General features: G+C 43.0%; 1 pseudogene; it reads right to left on the reverse strand.

Moving 5' to 3' along the window:
* Window positions 1–780: 780 nt before the first annotated feature.
* On the reverse strand, window positions 781–2,035 carry LOC121982360 (annotated as a pseudogene).
* Between the last annotated feature and the right edge of the window lie 3,184 nt (window positions 2,036–5,219).

The raw sequence follows: 5,219 nt of genomic DNA on the forward strand, positions 1-5,219 counted from the left end.
CAACACTGCAGTGCATGAATATGCTGGAGTCACATGATGCAGAGGGAGCTGCGAGAGGCACCAGCCGGGTCCATGGCTTGGGGAATTGTGTTCTGTCAATTTATGTTGATTTCATCTCTGAATCTGAACTTGATCAGAGAACGTAACCGGTTACCACCATTCACTTAGCTATTGTATTCCCATGTTCCATGCCACCCCACATCTTTAGTCGGGTTGCAGAAGACGTATAATTAATGAAGAGGAACCAAGTCGGGTTGCAGCAGACGTATAATTAATGACGAGGAACCAACTTCCTACCCTCCTCAACTATTGAATAAGAGAAGAGGAATATTGGGGGGAGGGGGAGGGGGAAGTCGATCCTGATATGAAGCTTGGCGGTGGCAGTGGTGGTGGTGGAGGAAATTAATTAATGAGACAAGGTTTGGTCTGCTGACTGCTTTGCTACATGGCAGTAATCAATGCTGAACCATAGGTTGGTTAATGGAAACAACGTGCCGTCCAGTAAATAACACAAACGAGGGCATATACCAGGAAGAAATTGATTGTGAGTGTGTTCATTGATGATGCCTGGCTAGCTAGTAAAATTAAACCGCATTTACCCTGTTGGCTAGCTCTCTGGCTTCATTTAATTCCAGTCGAATATAACCATATATAGAGAATAAGAAGAAGAAGAGGAGTTGGGAGAGGAAAATGAGCATGAGCATTGCATGGAGGACACGTCTACTAAGTAGCCAAAGTAGAGCCGCAGCTCATGGAGAAGAAAAGAGGAGAGCTAACTGATGAATCCAACAGTTACAGTAGTCTTCATAATTAATTAAGAACACTAGAACGAACTACAAGGCTACTAGTACAAATCGAAGAAGAAGAAGATGATGATGATGATGGAGGAGGAGGATGTTATAATTAATGGCGATGGTAGTGTTACAATGAGATAATTAAGTAGGTTTGTTCTTACCGAGGGTGTGCTTGTTGTTGTGCATCCAGACCTTGAGGACATGCCGTTTGATGGAGGTCTCGTCGCAAAGCTGCTGGACGGCGGCCTCGTCCTCCTTCTGGATGCGCCAGCCCACGCGCTCCGCGAAAGCAAGCATCTTGTCCTTCTGCTCCTGCGTGAACTTGGTGCGGAACCGCTTCCGGCCGCCGCCGTGGCTCCCTGCCGACGACGGCCCCATTCCCATCATCGCCGCGGCGGAGTACGGATCCTCCATCCCCAGCTCCGCCTCCCGATCCCCGCGCGACGTCGACGGGATCAGCGCCAGGTGGTGCCGCTGCGGATGCGGCGGCGGCGCCGCCACTGCCAGGGGCTGCTGGTGGTGAAGGTACCCCGGCGCCGCCGTTCGGTAGAACGGCGAGAACTGGTGGTGGTAGTATCCGACTACGCCGCCGCCGGTGCCCCCTGCTTCGCGCCGGTGGAAGTTGCGGTGGCAGTTGCAGGCGGCGCACCGGAGGGCGTCGAGGCTGCCCTCCTCGCTGGCCGCCAGGAACTCGCCGCACCCGTCCACCGCGTGCCCTCCGATCCCCAGCGCGTGGTTCTTCAAACACTCCCTGTACCTCCCCCCCGCCTGCCTTTCTGCGGCCGCTCCCCATCCCCTCTTCTCCTTCCCCGCCGCCGTCGCCTCCCCCTCCATCCCCTCCTCCTCCAGGCGGCGAATTGGGAGTCGGCGCGTCGTAGCTAGACCCCACCGGCAAGCCCATCTCCTCCTCCGTCTCCTCGTGCTCGTCAAAATCCATCGGTCACCACCACCTCACCTCAGCTCAGATCGCTGATCTCCCTCACTTCATTACGGACCTTAACTCGCCTGGTTTAAGGGGATAAGCCCGAGAAGAAGACCTGCGGACGCCATCAAGCTCTCTTTGTCATCCTGTTATAAACCCCTCTCTCTCCCTATCTCTCTCTCCAAATCGCAGTAATGGAGTAGCTTATTAAGCTGCGCCCCTGCTTAATAAACCCACGTGATCAGTGGCAAGTTAAGTAAATTTGACTGGTCTTTTTACGGTCTCTCGCTGTTGCTGAAATGACTGCATCACCAAAAAAGAGAAGGCTCATTCATTGTTATCTTTCTTTCTGTGCTTTTCATTTAATTTCCAAAATATACCCCCACAACATTTCGTTTTCATGTATTTTAATAAGACTGTTTACCTAGAAGGAAAAGAGGAGATGAGGAATGGGCAAACCATTTTTCACTTTCTCAGAAACAAGACAAGCCACTTCAATCACTAATCGGTCAGTGAGTCAAGTGGCTCGGACTAATTCTGGACCGGACCAGGTTCAGACCGTGCATTTTGTTATAGGGTGGTTAATCAGCCACCGAACATGTTTAGGTTGTCTAACGCGGTCCATGCATGCATGCATGCAGTCAGATCACGTCTTTTAATATTTGGTATTAATGTTTTTTTTTTTTTCATAGGGATAACTGCAATTTGAATTAATTAATTATTAATCAAAAATGAACTAATATTATCAAATCTATTCATTCCGACGAATATCATAAATGATCTTCTAAATCTATTAATTCGCATATGGATTTTAAAAAATAGACATCAAAAAAACTACTCATAATATTTTCGAATGACTCTTCTGTCTATAAAGTGATAGTTTAAGAGAAAGTTCATCTGGCATTAACGGGTAAAAGCGAGGATTGTACTATATTTACTCAGACAATATTCAATTAAAAGCCCAAGAAAGCATCAAATGATACTTGCCACGGAGTCTCTTTAGATAAGTTGTAAGAGCCGGCAACATGAGAATATGTTAAAAGATGCGTTGCTCGATCAAGAACATAATTTATGATAATGGTGGCTCCACGGACTAATCAAGATTTAAAATTTCTTGGGACTAATAGTCGGCATTGGTATTCCAATGATGATGGTTGCGACTGAGTCGTGACAATAGGGCAGAGTCAATGTCACTTGTGGCAGGGAGAACAACAATGACAGAACGATCAACGTAGATAGCAATGAATGTGATGTCATGATGGTCAGGGAGGAAATTAAGTATCGACGAGGGTGAGGGCAGCAGCTGCAACTATATATAGCAATGCTCCACATATAGTGCGATAATAGGGAGAAAATTTATCACAATTGTGCTAATCAAGTCGTAGCTAAACGCATGTGAAGAAGGACAAGGAAGGTTGCAACGTTGGCTGCTTGTTCGACAAATAGAGCAATACGCATTGGGAGGTGAAGCAACAAATTAGGAAAAATTTATATTTAATTAAAATTTTTGACAAACATTCATAAAATAGGGAGAAATAAGGACTGAAATTAAATTACTATGGGGAATACGAGCAGAAGTAAAATGACAATGGGGTTAAAATAAAATTTTTATTATAATTTTTAAAAATGGATGGGGCTTGAACCCACCCTAGTCAAGGGTGGCTCCGACCCTAGGTGGCTCCATCACTAGAGCCAGATGAATTCTTCTACTAAACTGATAATCATGTCTATATTATACATCATACTCCTCACAAAAGCAGGGATTAGAAAATCACGAACTGAAGCATCTTCCCTATTCGCTTTGTTTGTTTCTTCTTGCAATTTCGCCAATACTCACCAAATTTCCAACTTTCAGTAACCTCAGAAGGAATTTACTTGAGATAAAACCATTTTTTAATGGCAGTGAAATCACTATTTCCATAAATGAAGTGCTCATACCATCAACTCCCTTTCTCGTTGATTCTCTACCTAGACTCAATAATCTACGATGGGTATAGTGCAGCTCCAATCACCTAAGAGGACATTCTGCCTCTAGCACTAATGGCTAATACGATCTCCGTAAAGAAGTGGATTTTGAGTTCGAACAGGTCCTCCACCCACGAGTCCTTTGGCACTTGGTTCTGTTTTCTAACTCCATTCCATTGTTGTGGCTAAAGAACTTCAGATAGAAGCTGCTTTTATAGTAGGCGTATGACCATTCCATTTTAGAAGTATCAACACAAGCTTGGGAGGCAATAGAATCTATGCAATGAGTTATCAACTTCAAATCCTCAGCCCAGGGTAGAGAAGAGACCTTGTCGTGTGAAGAACTACGATAGAATATTTCCAACTATGAAATATGTTAGTCCGGAGGAAGACTTCAATTTTGTATGCAAGTTCTCATTCTTAATTGTTTCATGCGGTAGAAAATAATAGACTGTAGTTATCACAGCATGCTAATTTGAATCTTTGACTGTCTATGTAAAATTAGAAAGTTCAACAAAATTTGAAGAAGTAGTAAGAGTACATGGAAAATGATAACGAGTGGAAACTGGTTGACATTATACATAAATATTGCTTAGAGGAAGCATTCACCAAGGAATATTATCATTAGAGCTACTCAGAGATAAGTGGTCAGACTGATCGGAATTAGAATTAGAGTGGATCACCACTACCCGCTGAGTCTATAGGAATTTATGGAGATGGAGCATGACCCAAGATATCATCCCTTGCACTTTCAATATGTCTTGATGAAGTAATTTGTGTGGATTCTAGTATATTACTCGGTGATATTAAAAATGTTCCTTGATTATCTGAAGGAAGATCTGAGGTAACAACTGCAAAAGGAAAAAGAGATTCATCAAAAGTAATATATCTAAATATATATATTTGTCTGGTCAAAATATGGAGGCAACGATACTCATGATGCAAATTACTATAATAAAGGAAAACACATTATTAAGAGCGAGGGTTTAACTTGTGTTTAGAGTAAGGTTGTAGCCAAGGATAGCATGTACAACCAAAAATATGAAAGAAAGAGTAATGTGGAGGGTGATTATAAAGTCTTTCCAATGGACACTTGTTTTGAAGTAGTGGAGTGGGTAAACAATTGATAAGATAGATCGCGGTTTGGACGGTATCATCCCAAAATTTAAGTGGAACTGAGGCATAATTAAGAAGAGGTAAGACATTTTCAACTACATGACAATGTTTTTTCTCGACGAATATATCCATTTTGTTCAGGAGTGTGGGGACAAGAGACTCGATGGAGGATGTCAGAGGAAGTAAGATGACTATGAAATGCTTGATACTCTCCTCCCCAATTAGAATGAAGGAAGAGTATTTTATGATCAAAATAACGCTCAACATGCAATTAAAAGCGATAAAAAAAAAAAATCAAAGACATCATATTTTTGTTACGAAGCCGCAAGTGCACAACTACGCCGTTAGTAATAAAAATATCGATCTCACAGGGATTGGGAACACCTAAAGACTTATACCTTGAATTAGCTAAACTAAAGAAC

This window comes from Zingiber officinale, chromosome 5A (assembly GCF_018446385.1).
Source record: "Zingiber officinale cultivar Zhangliang chromosome 5A, Zo_v1.1, whole genome shotgun sequence".
In the NCBI taxonomy this organism is placed as follows: domain Eukaryota; kingdom Viridiplantae; phylum Streptophyta; class Magnoliopsida; order Zingiberales; family Zingiberaceae; genus Zingiber; species Zingiber officinale.